Source organism: Cupressus sempervirens, chromosome 8 (assembly GCF_028749045.1).
Source record: "Cupressus sempervirens isolate cs-2001-9-10 chromosome 8, ASM2874904v1, whole genome shotgun sequence".
NCBI classification, from domain to species: Eukaryota; Viridiplantae; Streptophyta; class Pinopsida; order Cupressales; family Cupressaceae; genus Cupressus; species Cupressus sempervirens.
The window spans coordinates 689,599,336-689,620,241 of NC_143125.1; positions in this window are offsets into that span (position 1 = coordinate 689,599,336).

Here is a 20,906-nt window from a genome sequence, read left to right on the forward strand (position 1 = left end):
TGCAAAGCAATGTACAAGAAAACATACAAGAAAATGTTCCAAAAAATGTGCAAGAGATTGTGCCTTCATCTGTTCAAGAAACCTAGAAACCTACCTCTAACCAAACAAAGAGAAAATGAAAAGAAATCTCTATTATAGTAAAAGAAGAGCCAAACCCTACAGTTGTGAGGCAAAAGAGAACTAAGAAGGTTCCTATAGTAGTTACTCCTATAGTAGAGACACCAAAAGGAAGAGGTAGGCAGAAATCTATGATATTAGAAGAAACCCCTATAAGAAGAAGTCCTAGAATGAGAGGACAAATTTCCAAAGAATCCCCCTCATCCAAGCCATCTACTGAAGAATCCCCTGTACAGATTATTCCCGACCACTCTCCTCCTCACCTTGAAACTAAAAACATCCCTGAAAACTCTAACAAGGAATGTAGGGTTGAGGTTAATAAAAATCCAAATGATACCCCAACAAACCAACCAGGTACTTCGAGCTATAGGGATGAAACAATTCCTGAGCAAGTTGATCCAAGCACTGCCCTGGTTCCCTATAAATCAACATGGTTTATTGATGTTATAGAACAATTATGGAGGGAACCAAGAAAGAGGAAAAGAGACCATGAGGAAGACAACGGCTCCATTACCCTACAAAAACTCATTTTTCAATTGTTTGGACAACATATGTTTGTTAAGGCCTTATGGGAAGAGGAGAGGAAAAGAATGAAGAAAGATAGTGTCTTTGAATGCAAAAATTATAGATTTAAAGGAGCAGTTGGCAAATCAAAAATGAAGGATGGATCATGCCCTCAAATTGGTTGATCAAGCACTTGCCTATAAATTGCTACCACGAGTTTATGCTCTCTATTTAAAAGAACAATTTCTCTTGTTCCAACTCATGTTAACCCTTAAGAATATCAATGCAGAGTTTAAATCAGCCTAGGAATTTTATGGTTTGTATCAAACTTTTCCATCCTAGCAGCAGAATTTGCTGTGTGAATTATATGTGGAAAATTTTATTATCCCTTCAAAAACCCAATGGAACCCTTTACTTTATATAGGGGATATAAATTTAAGAGCCTTGATGTCCTGGATGTCTAATGAAGCAAACTATGACAAGTAGCTAAATAATTATAGAGACAAGGAAAGGATAGAACCATTACCATTAAGAGCCAAAAGTAGCAAACCAGAAGAAGTTCTTAGGGACTGGTTCAAGTTAACTTATGGGGATAAGAACAAGGGAGTAAGGGATAGGATCTTCGCTACTAGAGCCAAGACTTATGCTAACTATGATAATTTTCCCTACTTTTCTTTCCAGAGAGCTATGACTAGTGCTAGAAGTAGATGGGCTAGATTACCTGAGTCACTTAAAAAGTCATAGCCACATAGTCCCATCAACTTGGAAGCTACCCTTCACCAAGCTCCAAAGTATCTAGAGCTAGGAAAATAGGCTAGACCCAAATTATGGTGCCCACTTACTATGCAACCTCCAATGCTCATGTGGCCTTTATATGACATTAATGCTGACAAACTTGACAAGCTACAGGAGGACAATAGAATGAAGGTTTGGGAAAGAACATGAGGTTTATATTATAGCTTCAAGAGCAGCAAGAAAGGAAGGGCAGAAGTGGGGGAATTCAGGTCACTAACTATGAAATGCCATGCTTGAGGAAAAGCATTAGGTTACGAGGGGGTAGATGATGAGGCTAATTATTGCCTCTATTTCAAGATAGTTTTTAAACACTTTGTTAATACTCTATTTCATTTTCATCAAGACATTTGTAAACCTATGTTTACCTAAACTGATGATTAACCTATGGGTAGATAGTATGTCATCTTTTGCCAATATCATATACATGATGCAATATTTCATATAATTATCAAAATGTGTGTTCTTATATTTGAAATTAAATTGAAAATGCTTATTTGCAATTATCTTTGTATTATAACTAACATGTTAGTAATGAAGTTGAAAGATGATTGGAAGAATTCAAAGATGAGCACCAATAGCATTCAAGGAGAAAAGAACACTAAGATGTAGCCACAATGGAGAAAAGTTGTAATGGTTCCAAAGGACATGGAAATGAGTATGGAGGAGCTATGAAGACTTACTACATTCTCTGCATTTATTCCTATGACTAGCAGATGTTTAGACTTTATTATTCCCACCTTAAGCCATTATCTCTTCTTGCCACCTTGAGTTGTTATTTTCCTTCTTTCTCTCCTATGGATTTATAGCTAGGTTATTTACTTTTCTATTTGGGAATAAGTGTTGATCTCCTATATATAGGAATCTAACCAAGTGTGTTAGTTTAGTTAGAAGAAAGAGTTTATGAGAATAGACTATTAACTTTTACAGTGAGTTGTGTTTTTACAGTTCTATGTGTTATGTAATGAATTTCTGAAACGTAATGAAATAGTTTTTGGCTTCTACCTTGTGTTAGTAGTTTAGTTGAATTTGACCAAGGGGGCCCACTTGGAAGTGGATTAGATTAGGTTAGTATAGATTTATTTCCAAGCATTCTTAGTATTGTAAGTAGAAGTTGAAAGTTCCTTCCTGTAGCATCACACTTCATGAATGTTCCTATAGCATATGTGAAAACAGTTATAGTGGATGAACTGAGTTGGAATATTTGTTAGCCTTTCATTGTATTTCCAATATTCATAGAGTTAACTGTGTTAGTTTCTTGCAGTAATAGTGTAAGTTATTTTCCTTGCATTTTACTTTCCTACAGCATAAGCTTAGTGACTCACTAAGAGACCTAGTGCACATACTGTGCCGACCATTTCAAGTATACATCCCTGGGTTGACAAGATAAAATGCACCTCATAGTGAGAAAAACAGTGCTTAGTTTGAATATATTATTCCTAAGCATGGCCCAGAGCATGACTATGATACACCTATTGTGAGGTGGACCACTAACCAGTTCGAGTTAGAATGCTCTAGTATCACTCGAGTTCTAGAGTGGTGGCCAAGCATCCAATGCTACCTGAGTGCCATAGTATCACCCAAGCTCACTATGTTGCATGAGCATCAGTAGAACATCAAATTGCATAGTGCCCAAGCATTAGCATTTAGCCAACTTGAAGGTATAGTTTTATTATTGTTAAGATATTTGTTGTGTGAGTCAACTTAGTATGAAGTTATTGGTTGAGGGATATATAAGGAAGAAAAATTCATTTGTCTAAGGGGTGTTAAGAAGTAATAAGACAAAGTAAATGGAGGGCATGAATATTTGAAGACAACAGGCAAATATGAAGCAGATTAAGTAAGTGGGCTACAAAGAAATATAAAGGGAAAAGAAGAGACTTGTTGATTATAGTCAAGTGATCTAATTATTCAAAGGATCTACATCAGCAAACAGAGTTGTAAAGAAGAGATCAACCTATTGATTCATCTTAACAGGTGTAACAGTCAAATCCTCTAACCAAGTGGACCTAACAGTCCTTTGCTAAATCTCCTAATAGAGTACATACTTCATTGTATTGTAAAATCCTTTCACAAGGTGGACCTAAGAGTCCTTCATACTCCTAACAAACTAAGATCACTAGAAGTGATCAACTGTAAGCCCTAATAGGTTAGCTTTATTACTATAGTAGTGAAGCATTGTGGGTTTCATCCCTACCCTAGTTTTACCTTCTCCTTGGAGGGTTTCTAGGTTACCAAATCTTGTGTCAAAATTTTATGGTGCTGATTTCTTTATTTCTTTATGTTCATGCATAAAAGTAGATTAGATAATCTAAAGATGTAAAGTATAAGTATTCTAAGTGTGAAAATTTTAAGTGGTTCTTAATTCATCCCCCCTCTCTCAGTCACTTGCTTGTCATTACATTTCCAACAATTATTATCAAAGAAAGGTTCTTCTATCAAAGACTTAACTTCTTGAGAGTAAAGATCTGAGGAAATGGAAGTGTACAAGTTAGAGAAAGCTATTGAGAATGACAAACTTGATTTACACATGGCTATGGATCAAGTCAAGAAACTCAAGGAGCAACTCACTCACTCTTTGAAAAGAAGAAAAGAATTGGCTATATAGATGAATGACAATCTATACATTGAAGAAAGACTATGCAGAGAAAGAAGTTCAGAAGAAGTGAATGTAGCCATAGAAGATCTACTTGTAAGGAATGCTACTCTACAAGAAGTGAGAAATTTGAAAAGAGAACATGAAAAAATTTGTAAATGACATAGAAATGGAAAATGAAGACAAAAGACTACTTACTACATGAACAGAAGAAAAGACCAATGAAGTCCAGCAGCTATCACAACATTAGGCAGACATGGTAGATCAGCTAGATGATGCAAATCAAGGAATCACATATCTAAGAGAAGAGTATGATAGACTCCATAATGAACTAAGAGTTGAAAATGAACTAAATGAGAGGAGATTGAGATCACAAGAAAATGTAAATAAATTGTATGAGAAAACTCTAAATAGACCTTAAGGCACTACTAGCTTAGGGTATACTAATCAAGGAGAATCATTATAGCAAGAAGCACAGAAAAACAAAAGGCCTACATGCAACAATAGTGGAAAGGTAGGTCATATATCAATTTTTTTTTGGAGCAATACTATGCAACCCAAGTTTAAAGATCATTGTTATAATTGTAACAAGTATGGTCACAAGGCTAATGAATGCAAATCTAGATCAAAGTATGAAGGGAATTGTTTTCCATGTCACAAGCATGGTCATAAATATTCATAATGCAGATCAAGTCCAAATAATTAGCACAATGGAACCAAAAAAAGAGAATTTATTGGTTAGGACTACAACACATGGGGAAGATGTCATCATTGTGGTGAATATGGGCATATTGGAGTGAATTGTGTAAAACTTCACTTTAGGAAAAGAAATACTAATGTGAAGTATTATGTATGCAAAACTATAGGTCATTTGGAAAGAAATTGAATGACTAGTGCCACAACAAGTTCTGGTGAAGAAAATAAAGGAAAGTCCAAGGTTGAATAGATCAAGACTCAAATGAATCAGAAATGGATAAGGAAATCAAAAGAAAGCTCAAGGAAATACAATGGAGTTGTCATCATCCAATTCAATGAATTGGGTGAACCATCCACATCCAACTAAGCAATCTAGGAGATGACTGGAACTAATAAATCAAGAAGATACTACATTAGTTCTAGATATGAAAGAAAGATGGATCCAAATCTGCATATTCTGATGCACAAGGTTAAGCTAATAATTTATGTTCTAACCAAGTTACAACCTAGTTGTAACTGAGCTATCTATTATCTCTAAGAAAAAACAAGATAAAATTTAGTTCTAACCAAGTTGTGTGATGATCAATTCATGTCGAGATTGAGACTCAAAGATATTGCCAACATTTTCCACCTACCATTGTACGATGCATTTAAGAGGCCCTAAATTTGAGAAAAAAATCACAAACTAGGAAAATTGAGCATTTATTTCTTACCTTGAATTCAAAATTTAGAGTGATTTTGAGCCCCTGAGTGATTAAGAGCGAAGTGATGAACAGAAAAGTTACAGGAAAAATTATTAGTTGTTGCAAATTCATCTTTTGCCCAACATTATGGCATCTAGCTCTAGTTCAAAGGCAAAGAAGGGTTCTAAGATGTTGTTGAAGAACACAGTTTGTAAGGCATCTACATTCAAGATTTACCCAGTGATTGTAGAACAAAAATATCCATTGGTAGCACACTCGTCTATCCCTCCCAAGGTACTATTAATCAATGATATCAGGTCATTTTATCACTGTACAATTCAAGAATTGGGATCATTTGAATTGAATAAAGTGTACAATGCATTATGTGAGAATAGAATACTAAAGGATGAGCATAAACCTCTTAAAGCCAAGGGTTTAACACTTTCCATGCATATGCCACATTATTTCCAAGTGAAAGGGATATGATATGTCCTCAGCAAAGTTCATGAAATGTCCTTCTAGCTAGATCAACCCGTGAAGATCACCAAGAAGATGATTCACCAAGTTACAAGTTACCCAATGCTGGACAAATGAAAAAAGAACTAAAACCCTAGCTCATAGTGAACTTACCAGAAAGACCCTAGCAGAATGGGATGGTAGGGGAATGAAGTTGAACAACATCAATGACATGGAAATCAAATTTGGGATTCATGTCATTGCACACAAGATCTATAGTTTGAGTAGGTCGAACATTGTTCCCTATAAGTTTGTTTGGCATTCAAGTTGGTGAAGAAAAATCTATCCTTTGACCTTGTTGAGTTGCAACTGAGCCAACTAGGCAAAAACATGGAGAGTATTTGGGCATTAAAGAAGAATGTATGTAAGTTTGGATCTCTTCGTATATGTTTATTTTTCTATGTGCAAAAGTTCTTTCCATACAAAGACAGTGTGATTTGGAGTAAGGATAGACTAGTCATTTATCAGTTTAATGAGTTCATAGATGAATGGGGAGAAATTTGATGGTATCATGGATGCATACTTTGAGAATTTCAAAGAGAAGATACAAAATAGGTATAGAATACCTCAACAATTGGTTGAACAATATGCACAAGATATTTGTTTCCTAGTTGATTGTGATAATACTCACATTTAAGCAGTCATACCTAGGATTGCATGCGTAAAACCCTTGGGGTATGAGGTAGACATAGATGATACCAAGAATATCATAGAGGCTCTTTTGAATAAGCATGCTAACCCCAAGGCAGCATATTTTGGAACATATGATGAAGCCAAAACTAGGATATATCTAGAGATAGAGATTCCTCAAGTTATGAAAAGAGAGAAGAAAAGGATGGAAACTATCAAGAAGAAATTGGAAAAGAAAGATGACCCTCTCATGTTCATTGATGGAAAAGAAGAAGATGAGGAAGAAGAAGAACAGGAAGAAGAAGAAGAAGAGGAAGAAGAAGAATAAGAAGAAGAAGAAGAAGAACCTCCAAAGAAAAAGGGTAAAGTAATCATAATAGCACATAAGAAAGATAACCTAAGCACTACAGTAAGAAAGTCCAAAAGGAAACTGAAACTTTAGGATAATGATGAAGATCAACTGAAGAATTCCCCACTAACCTTTAAGTAGAAATTGTAGAGATTAAGGAAAGGCAATGATATGGAAAGATTCAAGTAAATCATATATGAATCCAGAGAAAAAGAGGAACAACACCAAATAGAGGATGCTCTGGTGGAAAAGATGGCCAAATGAAAGTATGATCCAAGTGAGCTAAAGATCCAAGCTCCTGATGTCTTACTAAAGCTAGTTACACAAAGATGGACCAATGTTGTGAAGACAGAAATGGACATCAAAGAGAAAACCTTAAAGAGCATCATGCATGATTTCACATAGCAAGGAGGACATGGCAAAGCATGAGAACAAGAAAACTCCAAGATTCAAGGCATTTTAAATTTTGTCATTTCAATGAAGATATTAAAAATAAACATTTTTGTTATTGTAATTAGTCAGTTCTTGCAATTTATTGTTTATCTATTTGTCATGTTTTGTGTGTTTGAGTTAGTAAGGGGAATACCCTTCATCAAGTGAACTAGAGCCCAACAGGTTGAACAATCCTAAATTTAGGCTCAAGTAAATGAACTTGAGCTAGCATGTGAATGTGGAAACATGTGCTCAAATTATACATGAGAGTATTCTTGAATGTACGTATAATTAATTAATTCAACATATGAAAATATGCCTAATGCAAATAATATGCTTTCTCTAACACCCCCACTTAAGTAAACTTACTAGGAGAGAAAAAAATGTTGTTAGTACATGAAATATATGAATGAGTCCCAACAAAAGAATGTCTCATTAGGTACCCAAGTGCAATGGAAGCCTTTCAAAATGGAGAAAATGGACGAAAACCACATGGGCAAAACCCCTCACAAAAAGCAAGAGATGCAACTACATAAAATGCAGAAGAAATTCCTCTTAGACATTAGATAAATGTGGAGATGTCTCAAATGATAATTGTTATAGTACTACCCAAAAATTTAAAACCATGAAATATAATGGTGGAGCATGGGGGTTTAAGGTTGAGGCAGAGACCTTGTGGCTATGCACGTAGTGTTTTTAGGAAGGATCTTCAATAGATGAGGAGAGGATCATTTGAAAATGTCAGGGTTTCTCCTATACATCTCAATAGAGAACCAAGTGGCCTTTCTCTAGAAGGAACAAATAGTCTTTTGAACGATGGCATGGAGGTGTGGAAAGAAGGTAGGAGTTTCAACCTGTGGGAGGGAGGGTCAAAAAATAGTCACAAAGACCCCACCCAACATAAAGGTTCACCTCAACAATTAAGCCTAGAGGGAAGAGTGGACTTTAGCATAGTAAACCAGAAGTTTTGGAGACCAAATATGGTGGAGAAACAATAGGAGGAGACTGTAGTTGATCCTATGGAGGTGAGATGCATAGTAAATAGCTTAAATTTTGAGCTTCAATCTTGGTAGGAATTGGTGAGTTTTTAAGAAAATAATGAATTTTTTTTTTTAAATGGGGTGTGGGGGCATGGCCTACTATTAGAAAGATTAAAAAGTAGTCTGATAAGCAATGGGGTCAAGTGAAATATTTTAAAACCCTAAAAAATGGGTTATGCACAATTACTATGGATAGTGCTCATGACAAAGATTAGATTTTGAATAGTGGTCCCTATTTCCTGGAAGGAAAAGGTTTTTATATGAAACCCTAGGAGCCAAATTTTCATCCTACAAAAGAAGCCATTCAAATTTTCCCTATATGGTAGGCTTGAGAAATCTCCCTCAAGAATATTTGAATAAGGAATGTTATCAATTGATAGGGAATAAGCTAGGAACATTTGTGAAGGCCATTTAGATGGTGGACAATGTGTTGTTTCAGATGATTCCTTGTTTATGCATTATATGGAATGCATGTCACCCTGTTACCAAAAATGGTGGAGCTACTCTCATTAGAAGGGGTGTGGATGTAGGTGCTTTCCATAGAAGAGGAACTTTGGGTATGTGTGGGATGCTTGAGTTAGGATCATAAATCAAAGTAATTTGATTATGGGGGAAAGAAGAAGGAGCTAGAAGAAGATAAGCTTCTCAATTGAGGAATTGTAATTTCTAAATCCTTATCTCTCCAAAAGGAAGATATTTGTCAAGTAAAATTAGCAAAGGTTGTAGTCTAGGAATGTGAAATTGTATTAAAAGGTCAGGAAAACCTCTCAAGGGAAGGTTCAAACTTGGAATAGAATGATGAGGGAATGGATAGGTTGAGGGAATCAAATTGGAGGTTAACCTCAGGTGGAGATAAAGAGAATGTAGCTAAAGGAATTTTTAACATGCAAGAAACTAGTCTTGTTGAGATGGATAGTATATTATGAGATGAATGAAGGTAAAGCAGCATGGATTATGTGAAAGATGATGTAGGAAAAACTCGTTTAAGGGATAGTTATATGAGGATTAGTTTGGGAACCCCATAAAATGATAAAAATCAAGATAAAGCACAAAGAAGGGAAGCTAGGCTTCTAGGTAGAATGGAGAAGCCAGACAAAGATTTCTTGTTCTTTTCAAAAGAGTTTGATCTAGAGAATAGTAATGAAAAGGAAGAGGCTTGTGTCAAATATATTGAAATCTCACCAATAAGAAATTTGGGAGGCTCATTCAACTTGGAAGGGGTGTCTAGTGAAGCGTTTGAAGAGAGAGACTCTAAGGAGGATGAGGAGGAGGACCTAGAGGATAATTTTTTGGGCCTCTCAAAGAATGTTGTGCTTAGTGAAAAGAAACTTTATTCCAAATAGAAAGAAAAAATCAAAACATAAAGATTGGAGAAAAACATAAAAGAGGTTGAATAACAATCAATTCTCTAATCCATATTGTTGGGAGTGTTAAAGGGATAATTAAACTAAAATTGGGAAGAGTTAAAGCCTCTTCCCAAAGGAGATGAAGCTCCTATCATGGAATGTTAGGGACTACAATGTTCCTGACAAAATTTGACTGATCAAGTGAGGCTAAAGGTTTTTCTTTTTATAGGAAACCAATATTAAAGAGGAGGTTTTTGATGTTATGAATAGGCATTTAAGTAGATGGAAATGTGTATGGGTAGGGCCTTGGGGGGATTTTGGAGGTTTAGGGTTTTACAAGAAGGTTGGGTTACTTCATTAGTGATGATGCAAAAGGCATAAAATTGGCAATGGTTAAAGGTGAGTTCTAAGAAATTAGAAACTGTGTTCAATGTTATAAATGTGTATGGTTGTACTCAAAATGGGGGGAAAAAGATGTTTTGGTAGTCTCTACCTAGAGTGTTGGAGGTCCTTTCTAAGGAGTTGGTGTTTTTGGGAGGAGACTTTAATGCAATACTTAATCCTATAGAGAAAAAAGATGGAAGGGGTTGGAGATCAACTAATCACAGTAATTTTACAAACTTTGTAGTAGGGAATGGATTATTTGAGATCTCATTCAATAGAGAGGAATTTACTTGGACTAATAGCAGATTGGGGTTTGTTAATATAGCTTAAAAGATGGATGAATTCTTGATGGAAGGAGATTGGGAAAGTGAAAAGTGCATGGTGGAAGTTGAAATCCTCCCTTTTCATGGGTCTAATCATTTCCCAATCGGGCTTAGAATGTAGAAGGATTCCTCTCTGGATAGTTGCTTCATTAATTTTGAAGCAATGTGGCTTTGAGATGATGGTTTTAAAGAATTGGTTGAGTAATGATGGTCTTCTACCCCATTTTATGAGGGGAATAAACACTTTATTTTCTTTAAGAAAATGCAATTCTTAAAAGAAAATTTGAAAGTGTGGAATATAGAAACCTTCCAGAATATTTTCAAAAAAAAGATAGATTTGGAAGAGTCTCTAAAGAAGCTAAATGAAAAGATAATAAGGCATGGGATACGAGGGGAAGATTTTGTTGAGGAAAAAACTATGAGTGAAGAATATGATGAGGTGGTGGAAAGAGAGGTAATTTTTTAGAGACAGAAGTCTAGAGAAATTTGGCTTAATGAAGGTAAAAAAAATACAAAATTCTTTCATAACTCAATAAAGATGAGGCAAGATCATAATACAATCTTGAATGGGTAAATTGGGTGAAAAGTTGTAGCTCGACTCCTCATCTCTTAGTTCTAGTTAAGGACATCCCCTAAGGCTTCTTTGAGACTAAAAAGAACATAAGGAAAGGGGATCCATTTTCCTTTTCATCATTTTAGCAGAGATGTTGGGCAGATTTATTTGTAAAAGAAGTGATGGGCTTTGGAAGGGTGTAAAGGTCCCTAAAGGGGTGGATGTTGTTTCTCACCTCTAGTTTGTGGATGACACTTTCTAAACAAGGGAAGCTTCGAAGAGGGAGGCAAGGGTGATGAAACAGAATCTTGATTTGTATGGAAAAGCATCAGAGTAGAAGATAAATTGGAACAAAACTGAAGTGTTCTTTTTTAATACCACTTAATCTAAACAAAGGGAAATTAGTAGGATCCTGAATATAATAAATAGAGCTCTACCAAGTAGATATCTAGGGATCTTTTTGTTTCAAGGTAGGGATAAGGCTAACCTTAGGAAAGAATTGGTAGAGGAATATCTGAAAAGGTAGTGTTAGAAATTTGTTCAGCACTCCCCTCGAGATTTGTGACAAGGGATTAACCACCTCTTGTGTACTATAAGTTGAGTGGTTGTATCAGGAATTGATAGGTTGATCTTTTGGTGCAATGGAAAACCCACTCTAACAAGTGGTATCAAGGCTTGGTCATAGGTTTGAATCCTCAAACCCTCGGGTAACACTGAGGGGGAGATTGTTAGAAATTTGTTCTGCGTTGCCCTCGGGATTTGTGACAAGGGATTAACCACCTCCTATGTACTATAAGTTGCATGGTTGTTTCAGCATTGATAGATCAATTTTTCGGTGCAACAACAACCGCACTCTAACAGGTAGGAGGGTTGGAAAGGACAATGGTTGACTTTTGCAGGGCACATCATAATGCTCAAATATATGGTGTCAGTTGCTCCCATTTACCCAATGATGTTCTTAAATATTCCTTAAAAAAGTGATTAAAATGGTGGAGCAAAAAATAGGAAATTCTTTTGAAATGGTACGGGGGAGGAAGATAAGCTTCCTCTGCTTAGCTAGGATAAAATGTGTAAGCCAAAAAAGTATGGTGGTGCAGGTTTACAAGATTGGAGTTTGATAAACATGGCACTAGGAGCTAAATTGGTATGGAATTTATATAGGAACCTAGAGAAGCTTTGGGTTAAAATTATAAGGGCTAAATATTTAGACTCCAATGAGGTAGAAAGAGTTCTTACAATTTGGAATCCACTAAATGGTTTAGCTATATGGAATTTTATAGTGTCTTGTAGACATGTCAATATTGACCATGTTTCATGGATGATTGGGGATGGCGGGAAAGAAAATTTTTGGGAGGAATCATGGAATAGTTACCCTATTGTTAATGAGGTTTTTTGGGATGAATATTTGAAAAGATTTCTTTGTGCTAGATGGGTAGTGAAGGTAAAGTATTATTTGATGGAGACTCAAGGACCTTTTGGGAAGGAATAGAAGTGGAAGGATTGGAGAGTGAAGGGATTATCTAATTTACAGCAAGCCTCTTTAAGGAATATATTTTCAAGTAGGGAGGTGTGCTTAATAGATTGTTAGGACAAAGTAAATTGTTGCACTTCCTCCTCCAATGAATATTTTGTGAAATTAAGATATGAATTACTCTTTCGAGATAGGATAAAAGTCTTTAAAGTTGGTTAGTGGTGAGCTATATTGGCATAAATATTTCCTCTCGAAGGCAGGAATATTTGCATGGCTAGTTGTTCAAGGAAGGATCCTTATAGGTGAAAGAAGGAAAACATTTGATTTTCAAGGTACAACAAAATGTTTCATGCGTAATAATATTGAAGAATTAGTTGATCATCTATTACTTAATTGTGAGGTGGAAACTTCATGTTGGAAAATGGTGCAGAGGAAGTTGGGTTGGTAGGGCCCTTGGATGTTAACTCTAGAAAAAAAAAATCTATCATAGCCATGGATTAAGCAGGGTGCAATGTTGTCCAATGCGTGGAAGGGTAGTCCCTCTATTGTGATTTGAAAAATTTGGAAGGAAAACAATTGATGCATTTTTCAAGATAAGGTGGAACCAATTCAGAGATTAATGTGGAGAATCGATCACTCTGTAGCGGAGGTTATGAGTGTTGTTGCCTTTAGACATGACTCTAGGAAAGTATTTTGTTCTAAAGAGGGTGGAGTTATTGAAAAATAGTGGTCAGGGATAAAAATAAGAAATATGGGATGCAAGAAACAAGATATGTTGGATGCAATTTCTAGAAGTTTAAGTTAAATGGTGTGCCCTGAATGATGGCTGGGTCAAAGAAAATTTTGATGGAGCTACAAAGGGTAATCCAATCCCTTCTAGTGTTGGGTTCATTGTGAGAAACCAGTTAGGAGAGATTGTAGCATATGGGGGGATGAGATAATTAGAGGGAATGAATAATTATGCAAAGATGAAAGCAACTTTATTAGCAATGAAATGTACAAAGGAATTGAGGGTGCAAATGCTTCACTTAGAAGGGCATTCTTTAATAGTAATGGATGCAATTAGATCAAAAATAATTTTGGCATGGCATATAGAGAACTATGTGGTGGCTATTACAAAGGAGTTGGCAAGTTTGGTGGATATCATAGCCAGTCAAATTTATCAAGAGAGAAATGGGTAAGTTGGTGTACTGTCTAAATGGGTTGTTAATTTCCAAGAAGTAGGCAAGAGTCATTTTTTATTTTGTAGCCATTGGAATAAATGATTTTTTACTGGTTTTTGGTGGAGTATTTGATGTTTTAAATTTAAATTGGGAATGTTTATTTCATTTAAGGGTGGAATTGCTCATAACTTTGAATGATAGGGAAAAGTGGCGTAGACAATCAGTGTTTAGAGAAGAGAAGATCTAGTAAATGTGGTTACCCTTGTTGTGACAATGCTTTAAGTGTGTGAGCCTGATGATGATAGGTAAGAAATATTAGGGTGTCATTAATCAAGGCTTTTATATATGCAAGGCCAAGAGTGGTTTGGCATAGGAAACTCTAGTGAAAGGTGGTTTTGGTTTCATGGATCCAACTTTCACTTTCAAGGCTAGCAAATAATAGAAAGCCCTTTTTGGGCCTTTTACAAAGAAACATTTGAAGTTGTGCCTTCTTTGCGCAACACTGGGAGTGATTAATGTTGTTCAGAGGATATTAGGTTGTTTGTTTCAAGAGGCAACACACCATTGGAAGGTGCAAGCATATGTAGTAGCAATGGTGATGACATGGGGGTTGGAATTGAACAAGGACACACCAATGGTCCAACAGGTTATAGAGGCTTTATTCCCCCAAAACCTAATTTTTAGGATTGATTAAATCCTAGAGTAGGCTTTCTCAGGCTATGGCTTCAATTATAGTGAACTCTTTGCAAATAAGGATGAAGGGAATAAGGTGGGAAGGTTTTCTTTCTTATAGTGGCCTAAAGAGTAAACCAGAGGACCTATAAGGATGAAAATGTTGAAGCTTGGTTATAGTTAAAGGAGGAAATTCAGTGTTTCCAAGCAAAAAATGGTCGTAGTGTGATAGGGTTTCCAATGGCTCCCCCGAGAAGGTGAAGATCGTAAACATCACAACAACGGAGGCTAGTAGTGCGTGTGATTTTTCCACATCTCTGAATTATGGTATGGGGAGTTTCTAATGAAAGTTTGGGTGGATGGGTAGCAGTCAGAAAATGTGGTTAAAGAATTTTGGATAAACCTTTTTTATTATTATCAAAACATTCTCAGTATCAAGGTTATGGAGATATTTTTGGAGTTTTGGAAGGATGGGGATAAGTGTTTGAAGAATTTTTTGTGAAACTGTGCTTCAAGGAAGCTTTGAAGAATTATAGTTTTGGAGAAGGTTTATGAAGCAAGGAGAACTTTGAAGGATTTTTTATGGCAAGTTTTTAAAGGAAGAAATAGCAAATGAAAATGTGTGCCTATTTTGAATGCAGATTAATGGAGCAGAAGGGTAATGATGAAGCAATGCAACTTGAAGGTGATGGTTTTGTGTTGATAGATGCAAACAACCAAATGGATGATGGGTAAAGTTTCTTAGGGTGGTTGGTTTTGATGGGTGATTTTAGGTTTTTGGTTTTGGGACACTAACTTAGTAATATTTATGTTGTAAAGGGTTTGGTTAGTAGTTTTGGCCTCATGCAAATTGGCCATCTATGTTGTTTACTATGTAATGTAAAATTTTAGTTATTGATAAAATAATCTATTATTATTGACCAAAAAATATTGTTATAGTACTGAATGAAGAACCTTCTCTAAAACCAAGATAATGATTAGGATCAATCTATATAACATCACTATTCAAATAATAATCAGATGGAAAAAAAAAATTTCACTTGAAGATGTAGAAGGTAACAATCCACATGAATGCCTCTAACAAATCTATATAAAAATGAACATGTATACATGAAAAAAAAAATCATTTAAAGATGCAGAAGTCATATTAAATTATATGATAACACCAATGACACTACTTAATCTAGAAGAACAGATGCTAATAAAAATTATAGGCACCAATAGTTTAAAGATATGAACAACTACATAAGAAAGGCAACATTAGCACCAACAATAGAAACCCCCCATTATGTTGACCTTGGAGAGACATGATAGGTCCATTGAAACTCTATAAACAACATGGATGGTCGATTTGCAAAAGGCCAATTCCACTATCCAAACCCTTTACAACATAAATATTACTAACCAGTGTTCTGAAACCAGAAACCTAAAATCACCCATCAAAACCAACCACCCTGAGAAACTTCACCCATCATCCATTCGGTTGTCTGCATCGATCAACATAAAACCATCATCTTCAAGTTGCATCACTTTATCATTACCCTTCTGCTCGATCAATCTACATTCAAAATGGGCACACATTTTCACCTGCTATTTCTTCCGTTAAAACCCTGCCATTCAAAAATCCTTCAAAGTTCTCCTTGCTTCATAAATCTTCTCCAAAACCACAATTCTTCAAAGCTTCCTCGAAGCATAGTTTCACAAAAAATTCTTCAAACACTTAGTCCCACTCACAAGTCTTGCCCCATGAATCAGTAGTTTAATGAGGACTGCAAATCCTTTCATCACATGCTTTGCTCTGCTCCACCCACTACTTCTTCCTCCTCTTCCTCACAATTGAGGCTAGACTATTACTTCTTTCTTCGCCATAAGAAAAGGAAGTTCACTTTAATGCAGTGTAAGTCTCTTTGTGCCATGTTCTTCCAATTCCCAAAGCTCTTTTGGCACACCATGTTTCCTCGCCACCCCCCCATCCTCCCTCTACTTTGGACTTTCACTCCCTTGCCTCCCACACTTCCACACTCTATGATATTCCTAGCTAGGCCCCTCTCCATCTTATCCTCCCCACCTCCCGTTGTCACCTCTTCTCCTTCTCCCACATTAGTGAGGCAATTAGAGTTATGAACAATAGTAGAACTCCAGAAGATGAAGGATTTCAAGCTAAATTCTTCAATTTAGGTATCTCTTTCCTAGGTCCCTTTCTTACAGTGCTCTTTAATTGAGTGGTTTGTGTTGGCTTCCCTAACTCTTGGTGATGACATATTATCTATTTGATCCATAAATCTGGACTAGCCTCTAACCTCAAAAACTATAGGACCATTATGGTTGGGCATACCTTTGTCAAACTCTATGCAACTTTGCTAAACGGTATCTTATCTAGTGATCTCAATTAGTGACATTGTCAAGCTAGAGGTCAAGCTGGTTTTTGTTCATATTTTTAGACCATTGATCACATTTTGACTTTATAGAACATCATTGAGGATACTCACCACCACTCGGTGAAAGTTTATTGTTGTTTTGTTGACTTTTGCAAAGCTTTTGACTTTATTCCTCGGGTGGCTCTCTTTCAACATCTTAGGGACATCGGGATCTCAAAGATTCTTCTTACAGCTATTTTGAGGTTATACGAACGCATTGTGGGCAGATTTAGGTCTCCATATGGCTTCTTTGATCCTATCTAGAGCACTATCAGGGTGAAACAGGATTGTCCTCTTTCCCCCACTCTCCTTGGCATCTACATCGATGAGCTTGAGGCTTTTCTCTATGATTGCTCACTCCTTGGTGATGGTCATTATTTACATTAGGTATTGATCTCTACTCTCCTATTTGTTGATGATGTGATTCTCCTAGCATCTTCTCCTGATGGACTTCAATGGCTCCTTGATGGCTTGGCCTCTTTCTACGACTCACATGAGCTAGTTGTAAATCTGGACAAGACTCAAGTTATGGTCTTCAACTATTTAAGGACATCCCATCTCCATTTTTACTTCTAGGGTACTGAGATCGAGATTGCATCTTCATATACTTACTTGGGGGTTGAATTTTTTGGACCTCAATTCAGCTTGAGCCCAGCCATGCAACTTAGAGTCAACAACGGGCTCGGCTCCCTTGCTATTCTTGAGCGACAGTGCTTTCGACACCACTTCCAGGACACCATTACCAAGATGTCTCTTCTTGACTCCCTAGTCAAGCCAACTATCCTCTATGGTTCTACTGTTTGGGGTCCCTCTCTCTTGGAGTCTAACTGGGCCTTTTTTGAGAGAGTCCAAACTCTTTTCCTTTAGCACATTATCAGATGTCACCGGTTCACACCACACAACATCGTTCTGGTTAAGTTTGGTGCTCACCCTTTTAGATTGGGGACCATCTTTGATTTAGTTTGGCAACTTCACCAGCTCTAGAGCTTCGTCGATTCCTTTGATGATCATTACAGATATTCCTACTTGGCTTATTGTTCCTCAATGGAGGTGGCGAGTTCAGACTCTAGTCATAGGTCTCATTATTGGTGCACCCAAGTCTCTGCTCTCTTGGGCTCAATTGGTATTAGTTTGGATCATCTTCCCCCCTCCAATTTTCTCTAGACGCTCTAGCTCATCTTCTTCCACCTCAATGGGAGTTGAATGAGCATATTAGACTTGACATCTACAGACAATATGTTATCATGACTTGGAGGAATCCTCCAAGTGGGCTTCATCCATGCATGGCTTTCTATGTTGAGCACCTTCTTGAGATCCAAGACAAGATCATCTTACGTCCCTAGTACCTCACCCATTGTTGGGCTCGTGCTCTTCACATCTCCTTGGGATCTTTCGGGGTGGGTTCTCACTGGCTACATATTCAGATTGATCACCAGATTGATAGGGAGGAAAGGATCTGTCGACTTTGTCACATCAGGGAGGTCAAGACCAAGTCTCATTTATTTTTCATTGTCCCATTTACTATGAGGTCTAAGGGAGTTTCTATTGTTTGTTCAGAGAGTGTCGATCTCTTCCCTCACTCTTCAGATATATTGACCAATATTGTCTTGCACTCTATCTTCAGGAGACCATGCAGCTTTGTGAGCACACTATACAGCTCCAGCTTTGCTCGACATCGACCCCTATGTAGCTTATCACCTCTTTCTTCAGTCCTACAATTCCAACCCAAGGATCAAAGTGGCCTCTCTACACTATCTCGGTTCATACCAAATCTGTGAGACCCCACAAAGATTACACTCGGCAACCTCAGAGGTGACCTTCCAGAGTACCTAATTTCCCTAATGTCCACCTTTCCATTCTGGACTACTTCTCACCTATGAGGAGTTCTTGGCTATTGTTATTCCCTTTTCTTGGTTATTTTGTTGTTTTTCTTTCACGTTCTTTCTGTGGACACCATTTGGTGCTCCCTCTACTGGTGTTTGCCCCTTTGTATTGTTTCTAGTCCCTTAGACCCTCATTGGTCTCTTGTTGGACATTAATAAATTTATTTTATCTTATCTTATCCTAAATTAAGGCTCAACAAAGTAAGCTTAAGTTAGAACATCAATGTACAAACATGTGTTTAAGTAATGTATGAGAATATTATTGAGCACATGCACAATTGATTAATTCAACATATGAAAATTTGTCTAATGAAACTAATATGTATACTCTAACACACCCTTTAAGTGAAACATAGGGAGACAAATATGATCTAGCATGGAATGCATGAATGTGTCCCAACAACAAAAGGCCTAACTAGGGACCCATGTAAAATGAATGTATCCAAAAATAAAGAAAAAAAATAAAATAGAGATGCAACTATATGAACTAAAAATAACACAAATCTATCAAATAATAATAATATAGATCTATCAAATAATAAGTGACATAGTGTTGAGTGAAGAACCTTCTCCAAAACCAAAATGGTGATCAGAATCAATTTGCATGCATGCCCCCAGTGACACTTCTCAAATAATGAATAGATGAAAAAAGGGCCAAACATCTATTAGTTGAAGATATAGAAGAAAAGAATCTACATGAGTGCCCTCAATGACACTACTCAAATAATGACAGATAAAACATCTATTCATTGAAGATTCAGATGACATACAAAATGTATAGGACGAGAATCTACACAAGTGCCCTTAATGACACTACTCAAATAATGAACAACTCAAAATGAAAGATAAAACATCTATTCATCAAAGATTCAGATGACACACAAAATGTATGGGTGGCCCCAACAATGCTACTTAAGCATGCAAGAACAAATCGCTACTCAAAGATAATGGTGCCAATATTTTAAAATGACCAACTATACAACTAATGAAGCACTAACACAAGTAGTAAAGCCCCAATTGTAGGGCCCATTTTCCGTTGCACCAAAAGCCATGACTGTTAGTGAACATGGAACACCACATAATTAACCACCTGTGGGCAGGGGAGCGCGTCGCATCACCCAACAATCTCCCCCTTGACGCGCATACCAGGTGCTTACGCGGGTCGAGAAGGCACCGGGGAGATTTGAACCCATGACTAGGCCAAAACCAAGCTCTGATACCAATTGTAGGGCCCATTTTCCGTTGCACCAAAAGCCATGACTGTTAGTGAACATGGAACACCACATAATTAACCACCTGTGGGCAGGGGAGCGCGTCGCATCACCCAACACCAATAATGCTGACAAAGAGAGATATAATAGGTCCACTAAAACTTTATATTTATAAGTAGAAGACGGAGGCATGGTCCATGCAAATATATCATGACCTTCTCTTTTTTTGATAAAGAAGATTGAAGTGCTAAAGTATAATGGTGTTGCATAGCAAGGATCCTTTGAGGTCTCTAGTTTCGTCAACACCTATTTACCTAATTTCACACCTTTTCACAAAAACAACAAGGCTTATATTACTTATTCATGTTTATTTTGAATGGAGACTCACTACACTAAGAACAAGGATAAGGAGATGGAGTAAAATCCCCCATACTATACAACTAAAAGAGAAAACCCCTACCACAAGAAAAAACAAATCCTCCTACAACATGATAGTTCAGAAATATCAAAATAAATAATTTTAAAACTTGTATGTACCTAATGAAAATTCTAGAAAAGAGGAATTGAGATCTATGTAAAGGACTCGAAGAGCTTTCTCAAAATGTTCAAGATTTGAAAAATGAAGTTCATTTGCTTAAGTTATGGCTCCAAAAGTGTAAAAAAGAGAGGAAAACAAAACCACAAGCTACTCTTTAGGTGAAAGAAGTCAAACTACTCAAATACAAAAATGTGAGCAAAATTTGGCAATCATCTAATCATCGCTAAGTGTTCCAAGAATACTTTGTTCATAGAAAAAGTGCATTTCCAATAAAAAAAATTCTCTTGGATAGAATATACCATGGTTGCCCAAAATATTCTCCATTGCTAAAAGTAGCAGATTTTGTTCAAAAATTGTGAAGTGGACAAATATGGATACATTTTTATATTTGGTGGAGTTGCTAAAGGAATGGTTTGCTTGCTAACATAGTTGTATACATAGATGTACATGTACAACAAGTCTATACCTTAAACAAGTATGGTCATTCAAATTTATTTTAAAAAGTGGGTTAGACATTTTTCAAAAAAAATTTATTAAACAATTATTTTTTAAAATTAGGAAAAAATTATGTCAACCTTATAAAAAAAAAG